This window comes from Antrostomus carolinensis, unplaced genomic scaffold (assembly GCF_000700745.2).
Source record: "Antrostomus carolinensis isolate BGI_N321 unplaced genomic scaffold, ASM70074v2 scaffold35047, whole genome shotgun sequence".
In the NCBI taxonomy this organism is placed as follows: Eukaryota; Metazoa; Chordata; class Aves; order Caprimulgiformes; family Caprimulgidae; genus Antrostomus; species Antrostomus carolinensis.
Genome location: NW_010325906.1, coordinates 1,086 through 17,270, shown reverse-complemented (window position 1 = coordinate 17,270; position 16,185 = coordinate 1,086).

Here is a 16,185-nt window from a genome sequence, read left to right as displayed (position 1 = left end):
GAGGGCTGCTACCCTCCCAGCTCTTCCTCTCCCAGACACTTGCCCAGAAGATACATGCAGGACCGCAAATTAAAGAAAATCAGAGAGTTAGTGCTAGCATTTCAGATCCCAAATCAAGCCAGAGGAAGGTGTGCAACTGGGAAAGTTTGGAAAACGTTGCTCTAGAGAGACCACCCAATTGCATCTCTACTGAGCTGATAATGAACCTGAAATTAGTAACTGTTGCTCCAGCACTTATTCCCTAAGTGGCGTGATTTCATTCCTGCTGTACTTAAATAATAGGGTCTAAATATGTTTTTAGGCAAAGCATCAAACTAGCGATGACATCTGTGGTTAAGTACATAACTGTATATAAGGATTTAAAGACTCGTTACTTGTATCCCCCATTCTTTCACAAAAGCCTTGAAATGGTGGAGCCCCCACGTAACAGAAACAAGCGCCCTTGACTCTGCAGAGCCCCCTTCTCAAGCCAAAACTTCACCCCACCTTTGGGGACCTCTGTGGACAACGTACACCCAGGCACAGAGCCATCAAATACCCAGGGCTTGCCCCTTCCAGCTGGCCGGGTGCAGGGGTGGGCAATGCCCTGGCTTATTAAAAAACCTGGTAAAGCATCAACTATTTCAAAACGTTTTGGCTCTTAAGCCAGATCAGGTAACACCAGGCTCAAGCAGCACCAAGAATGGCAATGGTGTAACACCAAGGGAGGATATTACTTTGAATTCTGTTTTCTGTCAATACATTTGGCATATCCCACGATAAAAGAGCTCTAAGTTTTCTAGTCAATCAATGGCTGTTAATCTATTATCTCAGCATATATTGCCATGGTAACCTGCAATGATGCCATTGACAACCAGTCTCAAAAGGACAGGAGGCTTTAAGTCATTTTCTTTTAAAATTAAAAAAGGAACTTTAATATTAAGAAATACATCCTCCCTGCTCACCAGGGATGACAACTCAGGGCTTCTATATTCACACCATGACTCACGCTTCACAGCTTCCACGGACATCTGTGTAGCAATCCCCCCCTCTATATATCTCTTTTTTAACTTGGGCTTAAGTCAGTAAAAGATAACAAGGAAATTATTCAAAATAAATTAGATTTTTATTAGAATTTTCCCCCAAACTGCTAGTAAAACCTGTTTTGTAAAATATAGGGAGCATGTTTTAAGAATCATTATTATCAGCTCAGAGAAAGAATGCAATAATGGTTTAATTCTTCTGAATAATTTCCCTGGTATTTTAAGTCAAATAGGGTGGATACAAGAAGGATCTAGAGAAGGACGTGCAGCATCCCAGCTCCTTACAAGTCCATAAAACCAGGCAGATTCCTGTTTAGGGAAGACGGAGCTGAGTGAGATGACAGCGTTATTTGATTTAGTGAAATACTGAGTGCACACACACACACACACACACACACACACACATACAGAGCTGATGAGATTAATCTCTTGGCCCAAAGGGGAGGATCACTCAGGAAAAGGTTTAGTAAATCATTCCTCTGGCCAGGCAAAGCGATCCAAGGAGGTTTGGCCAGGTCACTGGCTGGACTGGCATGCTGCAGGACAGAAACATTGCCAGCAGTTAATCAATTTTTGGAAGCAGTGCATTTTTAACTTGAACTCAGCTGGTCATTTCTATATTTTATTTAAAGAAGAGATCATTTTAGTTATCCATTAGAAAAATCCTATTTTGTAGCATTTCAGTTAAGGACAAAGCCAAAATGTAATTAGATTTCTCCCTTCGCATCACTAACTGTATCTGTCTCCCCAAAAAAGGTTTTAGTTCTTTAATAAAACCATCAGGGAGATCAATCAAAAGCATTTAATGCCATGGTGCTTCTGCAGTTCATGTTTAAATGCACTTTGGGTCACAAACGAGGCAATTTGGACAGCAGAGCTCAAACCAGATTAGTAATAACACAGGAAAAAGGCCTATTTTTTTCAATATATATTTTTTTTAATACAGATACACACTCCTCCGCTACACCCAAGAAGATAAAAAACAAAATCAAGTCAGCCTTGACAAACACAAAGTTACGCATCCAAAAAGGATCTCGTCACCGACCACCTGTCTGCACGTGGCGCGGGGCGGAGGAGAAAGCATGAAGCTGCAGCCCACCCAGCCACACTTCCCGAGATGCTGAGCTGCTCTTTATCCATCCGTGACCATCCTTAAGGATGCCACCTTGTGCAGGACCTCTGCCACAAGTGCAGCAGGCGAATGCCAACTGCTTCTCCATCCGCCCTGCTCATTAGAAGACAGCTCCTGGCTTCCTTTGCACCACTACACCAAGAAAATGCCCTGCTCCATGAAGGATCTCCATAGAGGAGAGGTTGTGTTTCACCCCCAGACCATGAGTTTTCAAACAAGCATATGTTATTGTGATTAATTTTTTTTTCTTAAATTTGAGGTGTGCATTTATAAAAGCATTAAACAGACCATTTATTTGGCTTGTAACAGCAATGACTACTCTCTGACATGAAAAATGGACCCTTGTGGGCTAAGCACCGTGCAAACAAGCTACTGAGAAGGTTGTCTCAGCCCCCAAACTTTGCAGCCTCAGTGACAGAAAATATCAGAGTTTAATTACAAGATTAAGATATTTCCAACTACACTCCTAAAAAAATCAAACAGAGGGCAGATTTTGACCAGATGCCACAAATCACTAAGTAAAATATGCAGCAAATTCTGAAATGACATTTAAAACTTAATCATTTGTTCTCTCCTGTTCTCCTCAGGAGCCAGCATGAGGTCTCCAAAGAGCATAGGAGGAGGAAGTGAAATCACGTATGTTCATAAATATTTTACCCCCATACAGTGAAGTTTTGAAAAGCTTTCAAAGCCAGCCTACAAAAGAAATTGCCTTCCAGGCAAAGGGATGAGGATAAGGGAGCACCTCCTTGTGGAGTGCAGAGATTTAAGGAACAGCGATAAACATGTGGAGATACCTTTCCCAGCTCTTTGACGCATGCCTGCTCCATCCCACCATCCTCTCACGCCGCTGTCACCAGCAGAAATGCTTTGCAGAGCTCCTGATTTCTAAGATCTTCTCCAGGGAGACTGATATGTGTCTAACACACCCCATGCACCTAAAATAATGGTGAAACAGCCCACCTGGTAAGCCACAGAGAGCTCTGGTACCCAAACAGCAGCACCTCAATTCATAATCTACATGAAGTCCTTTGAGATTCATCAGCAGGGACATTTCAAATATGTTTTAAAATGTGCTGAGTCTACTAAGATTGGGCCCCAAGTGCTTTTCTATTGATTCTGCTTGACATTTCCAAATACCACAATTCCAAATTTAATTCACTGGTAATTGGAAAAACTGTAATGCATGTAAATGGACAAGAAGATGTTGGAAGTCCAAAAGGTCAAGCGTCAGGAAAGCATGCCCTTAAGAACTAAATGATGTTTGTTTGTCTTCTTGTCACCCTCTTCCACTTGAATAATCAAAGCTCAGAGCTGAGCAGTTTTCTCAGGATGGAAGAAGGGAAATAAAAAAGCACAATCACTCTCAACTGTGGGACAGGGTTCAAAATCACTGTTTTAAACTCCATCATTGACCAAAACTCAAATACACCATAAAGATGAGTCACTTCATCAGCAGATTACATGAGCAAGTGGGAAACTCGGGGAAGAATTAATTTGATAACTCTGTCAGTAGAAGATGATTCTCTCTATCTAGAAATCATGTTTCTAAGATTACCTTCTGCTACTCCATAGCTTTATAGGTATTGAGCTTCTCCTTGCCGGCCAGTTGAAGGGGAAGCAGTGGCAGAAAGGAAAATCTTACCAGATGTATAAGTTCAAAACTCAGTTCCAGTGTGATGATGGACGTTTGTTGGCTGATCCGAACTGGGGTCCCTACTCTATTCACCTGAGAAAACCAAACTTCTACTTCAGAGGACCAAAGGCTTCAGCATGAAGTAACACTGCAAGACCATGCAGGCAATGCTTGCCCAGGTCTTTATGTAGAGCCCTGAGTTGCAGCAAAGCCCATGGCTCCCTACAGCATGCTTGAGGCTTCAATGTTTTGATGGGTAATTAAGTCCTTTTGCGCAAAGAACATTCTCATCAAAACACACTATGACCAAATTCCCATACTTCCCTATGTTCTAGAGAACATGCAAATTTTAGCTGCCAGTCCGACCTTCATTCCCTAGTGCGTGAGCAATTGCCGATGCTCTGACACCCTGGTGCATTTTAGCTCAAAGAGTAATGATACGGTCAAAGTACAAGGAAGCACTAGCACAATTTATAGCCAGTTAACGCTGATGAAGGACAAACGTGTTGCCACATCCCAGAGTTTCCTCAGTTCAGCCCACAGCACTATCTATGAAAATACTTGGTAACTCCTTGAAGCAAGCGACATCTTTTATATTACATCTCAAAACTTCAGATCATTCAAGTTTTGCAAAAGAAGAAACCAAAGACTTTTAAAAGGCTCTTTCCCAGTGCACGCTGGTATTTCAAGAGTTAACGAGCTCCAGTCAAAGCATGTGAAGGCGGCTGAACCTAGCCTGGAATAGAAGGGAGGCTTCAAGAAAAGCAACTCTCTAGCCCTTGCAATCACACACTAACCTTAAGCTCTCCAAAAGGAAGTAAAGACATTCCTAAAATTCTTCTGAGGATGAGAAGCAAGTTGTCAGCTGAACCAGAAGTCCATTTCTCCCATCTTTACACTCTTAATAGCAAATCCCACATGAGCAATTTTAAAAGCCTCTTTTACAATGGAGTTTTCTCCCAAGTGGCTACAGCACATCTAGGACTTGTCTCGTGTTTACAGAAACGTACCTTTCTCCTTTGGGTCTATTGAAAAAAGCTACTGTCAAATGACCTGAGGAAGGAATGTAGCACAATCCAATACCATCATGCAATTTCCAGTGATTGTTTCTGTTACAATAATGAAAGGCACGGAAGAAATGGCTGGATAACTACAGTGATTCTCTAAAGACAAGTTATAAAAAAGATGCTGAAGAGATATTATGTAAAGGGAGGGGGGGGGAGGGAAATAAAGTCACCTTATTAGCTTTCATCTTGATTACATGCACTCACCAGCATCCGGATTCCACTTTGAAATAAAAATGTTTCTGAGCAGAGAGAGTTGAAACTCTGCCTGTTACGCAGGCAGAAAGTAATAAAATAATTGCATGGTCTTGGACAATTCTCCTTCCGGGTACTTTATAGTTTCATAGTCAAGCCATAAGGAAGACTAATACTTTGGAGCACAGTGTGCACACGGCATGGAAGGAGAAGCACTTATCCTCCATCCGTGTCCAAGCTTTCTGGATGACATGAGCTCAACAGCTCCAACCCAGAAACCGGGTACAGCCCCTTCGAGTTCCATTTTCTATTTAGATGCCTGTTCCCATGGTGATCAGGCTCCAATATTACGTAAAACGACATAAAGTAATATTCTAAGATTCAGTACTGTACTCCTGGACAATCTCCTCACCTCAGATAGGTGGGAATCTCCCCAAGCCCCATTTCTGATGCTGATGTATGAGAATGAGGAGATAGAGGTGCCCTTGTCTGGGCACCTTCAGGGACACCACAAGTATTTAGAGGGATTTATGACTGGAAATGCAATGAGAACGCAAGAGAAGAGAATCCTATGGGGTGTCCTTATTGCAGCCTTTCAATGTATAAAGGAGGCTTACAAGAAAGACTGAGAGAGACTTTTTACCAAAGCTGGTAGTGACAAGAAAAGGAGCAAACATAGAATCATAGAATCTCTTTGGTTAGAAAAGACCTTTAAGATCATCGAGTCCAGCCATAAACCTGAAACTGCCAAGTCTACCATAAAACCATGTCCCTAAGCACCTTAATGGTTTTAAACTGAAAGAGGGTAGGTTTAGATTGGGCATAAGGAAGAAGTTTTTTATGATGAGGGTGGTGAGACACTAGAACAGGTTGCCCAGAGAAGTTGTGAATACCGCATCATTTCAAGTGTTCAAGGTCAGGTTAGATGGAGCTCTGAGCAACATGATCTAGTGAAAGATGACCTTGCTCATGGAAGGGGGGTTGACTAGATGATCTTTAAAGGTCCCTTCCAACCCAAACCATTCTGTGATTCTATAATGGAGACAGTTGGGTCTCTGAAAGAAAAATAACAGTATATGGTTGTCAGCCTCAATTACACAACTGTTGCAATGACAAGAGGATGTTCAATCCCTGGTGATTCTCATCACGCTGAGTGTTACCAGCTCTGACTCAGAGCACACAGCACTGCTCTGCTACTGAAATCACCATCCTGATTCCACCATATGGCCACTAACTGTCCCAAGTCAACCCTTGCCTTGCCATGCCTTTGTTTCCCTGTAGATGAAAAGGAATATCAACAGGCACTGACATCTGAAACGCTGTGTAAGATCTAGCTGAATTTCTAAGCAATCCTTTTATATAAATCCTCCTTCTACTAAGCTGAACACTCAGTGGAGAGATCTTTCCTGATACTAGAGTAGGTCAGACCTTGACCTTGACAGGCCAAACAATTTCAAAACATGAAGATACTTTACATTTCTTTCTCTTCCTTCTCCTCCAGATTTCAGTAAGAGGGCAACCAAGGATCAATTAATCCTTGTTTAAACCACCTTGCAAAAAAATCTTTCAAGCACTCCCTCCAGAATCTGCAACATGATAGTTTTAGGCTGCAGTCAAACCCTTTCCTTTCTCCTCAAGAGCTTCATCAGCAAGATGCAATAATCACTTGTTCAGCTCCGTGTGCATGAGTTGTAAGATGAGAGAGGTGCCTGCAGGAACATACACACAGAGGTCTTGGCAGCTACACAGAGATGAGCAAACTGCAACCCTAAACACATCATCTCACTGCCTCCCCCTGCTCAGATATACCTGGAGACACAGGCATGCAAACTACTCCCACCTCTTTAATCAAAAGGTACCATATGAGACATTACTATACAGTCCCGTTAATCAGTAGGAACAGAAATAGAAGACATACTATCAATAAATTCAATTTTTCTTTAAATCAAACAAAAAAAAAATTCCAAAGCAACATGAAAAGTTCCACTGAGACAGCAACTGGTTGAGCAATAAAGCCACTAAGCTACCTACTAGGTTTGAACAAACGGGTCTCGGTGCTCTTCAGCCAATTTTCCTGAACTTTGGTAAGGCGTTGCAGCTATCCGAGAAGAGCAAACAAAGCTTTTGATAACTTTTCGGAGAGTGCAGGATTTTCCATCTGCTTTCACACCAACAAGCAGGTGAACACACCTGCCCCAGGCAAGCAGCAACTCCTTTTTTATCTTTCTTTTTAAGGTCACAGCAAAGATAAGTCCATAGGAGAGTTTCAGCCCACTGCTACGCGCGCACATTTCCCCTGGGTATCACGTCACAGTTCAAGCTTTTCAATATAAATGTTCTAATACAGGATTAACTTTCTTTAATATAATAAACCCAGCAAAACATTATTCTAGCTATCATTGGACCTCTGATAAGCACTGAGAGATGCACTCTTCTTAATGCTGAATTAAGATTGGAGAATAATGTTGCTGATCAATCTCCTCCATCTCTATGATGGCCCCTACTTTGCAAAGGTGAGACAACTGACAAAGAGTGAAACAAGTAATGAAGGGTGAAACAGGTGATGGACAACAAACAGTGAACAAGTGATGAACAACAAGTGATGAACAACAAGTGATGAACAACAAGTGATGAAGGGTGAAACAATCACAGCTAGTGGGATTCAGGTTCAAAACAAACCTAGAGAAGATGGTTCCTAACACAAAGGACAAGTGACATGAGGAACCCCTTCTCAGAAGATGTTTCATAATGTTTTAAGAAGAACCACGTATGTTTGCTTGTTCTGTCATTCCTCCCCAGGCATCTTTTAGCAATAGATGGGGCCAGGCCACCGGTATGAGTGAGCTTTTATTCCACACTAGTCTGGCCATTGTCCTGTTCCTCTACTGAACATCTTCAAACTAAAAAGCATCATTTAAAAATACTTCAAATGTTGCAAGACCAAAGCAACTACTTGTAAACCAAATGCAGTATGTTATTGACTGTGACTTTGTTCTTGATCTCCATTTGACCTATCCAGACAGCCTGCATTTCTTTTCTCATTGGGATTTGAGGAACCCAATCCCTTCGAACAAGTGCCCTGAGCCCAGAAGTGCCATTTGGAGCCAACAGCTGCTGGAAGAAGGACATAACACTTCCACAAGCTCCACCCTGCCAGAGTCCATCCTTGCTCCCCTTTGGATCAATGCCTGCAACCGTTTTCCAGTGGCCAGAGATTTTGCATGAGGTTTTTATCTGTTCATTGGTGTTTTCCATCTTAACAACTTTTTAATGTTTTATGTTGCAAGGATGTCCCTGCCATTTAAAGAGGGAAGCATGCAGTAGTAATTATTCATTAACAACACATCATAAGTGACCTTTACACTGAAGCAGAGGAAGCCACTCTGCCTGTCCAGCTGTATTACTGGAGGAAGATGTGGGCCAAGATTTTAATGCAGGGTAGCCAGCCTAAGCTATCTTGAAAAGGTGCCGGATTCTTGAGGGAACAGAAAATGTTTAAAATGTCTCAAATTAAATATCCACAAGCCAGTACACAGTTTTGAAAAATCTAAGCAGAGAGGAGAAGTCACCATAGTACCTGGTATCTCACAGCCACCTTTGATCTCAGCATAGTGAGGAATTAACACGTCTTCCTTGCCATAAAAGGTACCTGTCTAGCACGGGATAACTGATGGGGATGAGCTAACTCACCACAAAATCTGAATGATACTGGTATTCCTACTGAAAAACAGCTCTACAGATTGAATCAAAAGTGAAGGGCAGACCTACAAGCCTTGCAGCAAGAGCTGGAGTCCCTTGTTTACAGCAGTTTTTTATAGTGGGATAGGGACTACGTGTTAGTTATGCTGATATAAGCCACACACCCCTAGCGTAGCAAAAATATAACTCTTGTCCCTGTGCCACTGGTTTTTCAGGAGATAATTCAGTTCTTTTATTCTTGCAAGAGGACTAGTCCTATCTCTAGGTTGTCATCTCAGGTATACATAGATGCATGTAGGAAGCAGAGCACCATATACACAAGTGAGAAGCAGAGCCAAGACACACACACACACATGTTCCAAGCACCAGAATCATTTGTGAAGTAAAAATAACATGCATCACTTTATGCACGATTACATTTTCAAAAGCAAAAAGCGTTAGGAAATTTTTTTGAAGACAGCCAGTAACATTTTGCAAGGATCGCTGACTCAAGCCCTCGATCGGGCTGTTTAGCTGATGACTGGAAAACAGCCCTGGCTATGTTTATTCTTTAGACAAAGTCCAGCTAAAAATGCATCCAGGCTTAAATAATCTGTGTAACAATGACCTCAAAACCCCAAATACAACATTGCATTGCATGCAGGTTTCCCAACAGGATAAAGCATTGTCAGGGCTGATTCCCAGCTATCCCCTTTTGATGCACACAGCCTACCAACACAGCATTTTTGTCTTTACAGCACCATTACTGCTTTTGGAAATAAAACACTATTTCATTTCCATTTGCATTTCAATATGGCCCTAAGGGCTTCACATACATCTGGTCTGCTAGTCTCACTGCTCTAGACTCTTCCCAAAGAGGATATTACCTAAAGAAGATAAGACAAAGGACGTGCCGAGTCTTGTGCAACCTCCCTCATCAGCTCTCGGCTGAAACCAGGAGTGGAGCCTCCTGCATCCCAGCCCAGCGAAGCATCCTGGTTCACTTTGCAGCTCTCTAGGCTAGAACTGCTTCACAAACAGTAGCAAATGTTGTTATCCTAGTTATTGCAGGTGGAGAGAGCCGGAGAAGGAGGCACAGCTACAAGCCCAAGGTGATACACTGGGTCAGGAACAAGCCACCAGGAATATTTGACTCATTGATGTCAGGTTCTGCTGAGCACGGCTTGGGAACTTTACATCCATCACCTCGCCCTGTGTGCCTCCCTCTCCTCCCCCTGCACGACCCAACCCGGTCATGATTTTGCTCTCATCATGCATGTTACCTTCAGTAGGAGAGAAGGACTTCATCTATTTTTTATGATATTCGTACATTTATACAGTATTGTTATCAAAATACTGGGGTTTTTTCTGGAGTAAGAAGTACTTTTATTGACACATTCAGTGTCTCCTGCCTTGATACTGGCCCTAGTCCCCTTCCCTTCAAACCCACCACCCTGGGGATGGGGACAGGCAGAGATGATAAATGAGATCAGGTGCCCTGGACCAGCCACACAGCTGATTAACCCTCCCTCCTCCTTGGAGAGCTCAGGTTGCTTTTGCTTGTGCCATCCAGAGAACTGGCAGTGGTTACGCTGGGCACAGCGAGATGGTCCCTCCTGCCCAGAGGAGGGTCAGCCTCCAGCTGCTGGTACACAGGGAACTGCAGACAGGAGGATGATAGAATAGTTTGGATTAGAAGGGACATTTAAAGGTCATCTAGTCCAACCCCCATGCAGTGAGCAGGGACATCTTCAACTAGATCAGGTTGCTCAGAGCCCCATCCAACCTGACCTTGAGTGTTTTCAGGGATGGGGCTTCTACCACCTCTCTGGGCAACCTGGACCAGTGTTGCACCACCCTTATTGTAAAAAATTTCTTCCTTATATCTAGTCTGAATCGGTCCTCTTTTACTTTAAAACCATTACTCCTTGTCCTATTGCTACAGGCCCTGATAAAAAGTTTGTCTCCAGCTTTCTTACAGGCCCCCTTTAGGTATTGAAAGGCCACAATAAGGTCCCCCAAGAGCCTTCTCTTCTCCAGGCTGAACAGCCCCAACTCTCTCAGCCTGTCCTCACACCAGAGGTGCTCCAGCCCTCTGAGAATTTTTGTGACCTCTTCAACCTGCTCCAACAGGTCCATTGCGCTGATCCTCAGACCCATTTCAAAATCATCTTTTAAAAGGGTGATGCTTCTCAATCAAGCAGGCAGCAAGAGCCTTGCTGAGACGTTTCAGCTTTCAGCCGCTCACTTCTCACATCGGCCATGTGTGTGTTTATTCCTGCCCAACCACCTGCACATCCCAACCCATCCCCAGCCTGGACCACAGAGCTGCTGTGCATTTTTTTTTTGCCATAGGTATCTTTAGCAAAGGCTCAGCAACATGGAGGATAACACACTTATCTCTCCATCTATAAAATAAATATATAATTTTTTAAGCAAGGACACATATCAAAGAGCACAGGATGCAGCACAGTGACTCATGCAATGGGCACAGGATAAAATTGGCTGCATGCATGCCCGCGTAGGGCATTCTGCAGCTCTGCCTATAATTAGTCCTTCAAACGCTAGAGGGGAAAGTAACAAATTCAAAGAGGTTCCACTTCCCAATTATTCACATATTTCCAAATCAAATGGTTGTCTGTCACAGAGCAACATGCCATTGCCCTAGGACATCAAAATGGAAACTGAAAAGTCTCTCCAGGAACAGGATTTGCTTTCATTACATTTATATCACCTAATTCATTTTAAGATTATATATAATTAGTCTCTTTCTCCATTCCCCACCCCCCCAGTTCAATATTCTCTCCCAAGCAATTTCAGAACATACCACATGTGCCAACAGCACTTCTTCTAAGACAGCAGTCTCTTGCCTTTCAAACAATATATGGAATTTTAATATTTTTTTAGCATTTTCTTTCTTTGCATGGCCAAGTCTTTCAGGTATGCATTAGCACCAAACAGCTTCCACGAGATTTTTCTTTTAATTTATTTTATTTTTTTAAGCAAACACCTCTGAGGAACTTTTTATCTTTACTTTTCATTTGCTTTCTGACTACCTGAGATTTCAGGCTACCATCCCTAATGTTTTACAACCATTTCCCACCACCGTCAGACTCAGCACGCTATCTTCATTTAAATGTCTCCGCTTTCATTTTAAATCCTCCCGATTCCAGCAGGTAAACCTGCTGTAAGGTTTAAAACGAGAGAAAAATCAAAGTGCCTGGATCACGCTTCCATCAACACACTATTACAGCATCGCTCCCAGCAAGGATGCGATTTTCTTGAACTAGAAAAAAGTAAGCCCTACATCCTGAAAAAGACTTTCAGCAAACACATAAGAAGACTCCTGAGATAGGCAAGTTATTTCTGACCAGCTATGAGCGTAAAGGAATTATTTCATTATTGTTCATTTTTTAATGGGAAAGGAGGAGGATCTTTCCCCATGAGGGAGCAATGGCATTTGCTGCTGCTTCCTGCTCTGCTCCAACCTTCTGCTGAGGTTTCCCTGAATTTAGGGGGGGGAAAAAAAATAAATCACATTAATCATCAACCATTTTAGCACAGATGATGTTGGGGCTAGATGCAAAGCATTCAATTTCTACCAGCAGTGAAACAGCACAGTATCAAATACAAAGAATATACCTGATGTGCAGCCGCCACCATCCCAGCACAAACCACTCGTTGGGTTTTGCTAAGATGAAATCAAACGTTTCTCTATGACAAGAAGATGCCACAGGGCTATGACAACTGTGGACAATCCCACAGCATTTCACTGCTTTGCTACCACCACCTGCAATCTCAGCTGCAGCCCTGTGCTTCTCCTCTTCACCCTTTTGAAGTGATGAGTTTGTGTTTTTAAGCAACAAAACAGGGAAATTAAGTTTTAAGAATTTCTTCATATTTGCAAAACTAATTTATACAAAAGCCCAAAACCAATGAGACGTTTCACCCAATTCCCACAGGCACCCATAACCCCAGACAGCCCATCCTGGGACTGATGCTCTTTATCACCTGGGCTTTGAGTATCTCTATATGACTAAGAGAAAAATACCATAGCTCTTAACTTGGATAACTCGCAGCCTTGAAGGTGAAGCCAGGGTGAAGATGGGCTTGTTTTATCACAAAATAAACCAGGTGAGGGCAACCTCAACAGAAGGAGCTGGGCTGTGCTAAAATAGGGACCGGCACTAGCGGGCAGGGTTGTCCAGATGTATAAATAGCTGAAGCAGAAAAGCATCATGATCCTCTGGGAAGAAAAAGGGAGGAGAGGGGGGGTGAAAAAAAAAAGGGGGGGCCCAAAAATGGATGGGGAGACAGAAAGGAAAAAGCATTATTTAACTCTATCAAGGAAAATAGCACTGCTTCCAACCGGTGGACCTGGGGGACCACAGTGACCACACACCCACCCACCTCGGGTGCCACCAGCTCCTGTCATCCCCTCCACCTTGCCCAGCAACAACTGTGCTGGGTGCAGGGACATCAGCACCAGAGCGAGCCAGCCCAACTGGGACCACTGGCATGACACCAGCAGCACAGGCAGGGAGAGGATGAGGAGGCAGCTCAGCGTAGAAACCTCTGGAAGCATGAATACATTCCAAACATATCTCAGCCCCTGTGAGCCAGGAACTTCTCTCCCTGCCCCAAAATGTGGGCAAAGGGATCAGGAGTGTTTCTGCTTTGGCACATCCATAGCTACGCACATGGCGAGCATCAAGAGAGAAGGGGGTGATGGGGGGTGGGGAGCCCAGCTCAGGCATGTTAAAAGGGGAAAATACAGTGACCACTTATACCCACCATAGATTTTTAATTTTCCTTAGCCTAATAAGTTCCCAGAACCACCTTGAAAATTTCCATGTCCCCTCGCATGACTCTCAGTGCAAACAACTCCTGCAGAGCCACCTTAGACCAAGCCTGGCATGAACACCGCAGAAAATGGTGGGTTGCAGGAAATTTTGATCAATCTTACTGCTTTTAAGATACTGATCCATATCAGAAGCACCCGCTCCATTTTTTTATTCCCAAGTTTTTTTACTTTTTATTCTCCAACATTTTTCCTGCTTATACACTGCGCTGCAATTTCCCATTAAGTCCCAGCAGCTTGTTTCCAGTTTTACTTGAGTATTTTGCAAGCTGCTTGCTCTCGACTGGGAAGCAAACGTGCTGTTATCCCTCCCTCCTGACTGATCCGCAGGTATGACTGACATATCAGCTGCAAAGGATTTTCCACATCATGGGCTCCCTCTTAAAATCGCAGCAGACGATTGTGCACACCCAGAGCTGTTGCAGCAGAGCTGCTCCGTTCCTCCCCAATACCCACAGGCGAGCATGTTTATCCTGGAATAATATTGTTTTGTTTCAATTTAGCCTCATGGATATATTGCAGTGAAATAAAATAGATTAAAAATAAATCTCTGCTCCAGATTAGGAATATCTACATGCACGCAGCCATTTAGGAGCAGCTTTTTCACATTAAATTCATACAGTGTTCAAATTTCAATAGCATATCTTGACCATATCTTTAGCAGCCACTTCTCAAGCTGTAATGCTCAAAAGCAGGGAAGCCCATGAGTTCCTGCAAATAGTTTCTGTATTCAGGAACTAGTAACACTTTAAACCAGGTAGGCAAACATGGGGTACGCTGAGCGAGAGCATTACAACAGCAGTCCAAAGAGCTCTTCCCAACGCAGCTTCCAAGGAGCTGTTGGCAGAAGCGCGAGGCAGGTTTGTGCCACTGGAGAAAAGCCTCACGTGGATGCGATTTCACTGGTGAAGGACAGAGCAACCCACCTTCCCAGAGACTCAAAGTCACTCGAGGACTCGAGGAGCACAGTGCTCAGAGGAGGGACACCTTCCCCACCACACCCTGTGTTTTAGTGCTGAGACTTCCTGGTTGCATCCAAATTCTCCCATATTCCTGCCCTGTCCCCTTCTGCAGGGCGTCCTCTCGTCAAGTAGGAGAGTTTACAAACCAGAAAGTCCTTTCCTTGAATTTTTCTGCAGTAAAAACCCTACTTGCAGCTCCAGGGATGCCCTCCACATCTTCCCATGTTGAGGTTGCATTGGGGGTCTTTCACTCCTCACAAACACAACTGCAAAGGCAGGACATACTGAGAGCTGCTGCAGAACAGAACCTAAAAGTCTTAAGAAATGCCGACTATTTGCTCTTCACAAAATCTTGTTTCAAAGAGCAGCAGACAGCAAGATCAAAGCAGATGTGCAAGTCTCCAAAGACGTGAGCAACTCCAGAAGGGGCTTCCAAGTGCCTCAGCTGATATTTCCCTTGGCTTCTCTAAGTAGGGCTGAGTCAATATCAAGTGCTTTTGGGAAATCCCACCTTGCAAACCATCCGCCTAAGGGATGGCAAGAAGAGAGTACGCCGCAGCAGTGCTAGAAAGCAAACAACTCTCTCATGCACGTCAACACACAGGGAAGCCCAATGAATGCACAAGATGTTTTCTAAAGCACAACAGGAATCCCAAACTCAGGGCATCCTCAGTAGGAGATTAAGGATTTACAAATTTTTTTTCAGATGAGTCACCTGCAGCCAGATGTGCCTTCCAGGTATTTTCTCCTGATGGTAAGTTCTCTCATCTCATTATTTTAGGATGGAAGATTTCTATCTCCCAATTCTTATTTCCATCTTCAACTTACAGATGAGGGATACAACTTCTCCACAGTTCCTCTTGGAAGCAAACAAACGTCTCATGCTGGACTAGCAGGAAGAGCTCAAGCTGATGGTTTTCAACTCAACACCAGTGTGAATATTAGGTTTCATTACAGCCAGATTTCTTGGTCCCATTCCTTCGGCAGAGCTTTCCGTCAGTATCAACAGCCTCTGCCACATCATGGGTATCCCTGAAGGATTTGGAACCGATATACCCAGTATCATTTTGCTCCTTAGCCAACCGTGCTGTTTCCAGCTCTACTGACTGCTAAGCAATCTTAGAGGCTTAAGTAGACTCTTATCATGGAATGGATTTTAAGCCTGAAGAGTACCCAGTAGAAAAAAGACAGGCTGTGAGTATCAGAAGATAAAGTTCCTCTGTCCATGCTATGCAGAAGGTTAAATTAGTGCATCACAGTCCTCTGCAACACCTTAATGTCTACAAAATCTCAAGCCCATGCTTGAGCAGAAGCTGGGTGACTCATTTTGTCATCCAACCACTTCTCTGAATGGTCAACCTATGGCTGGGTATCACATAGCATCTTCCAAGCACACAAATGCAACATAAATCCTACATCTCTCCGACTAGTTTGACCAGGGGATGGAGTAAGTTTGACAAGTTGCAGTTTAGTCCCATTTTCAAAACGTGCCCCAATGGAGCAGACCAGGATTTCTTCCCATTATATCCCCCTCTGGGGAAGAGGGACATGTGTCACAGACAGGGGCATTTCATGGGGTAAAGATCGTTCCTTGCCTGCTACAAGGGGACAAGTGGACCAAGACCTGCTTCTTTG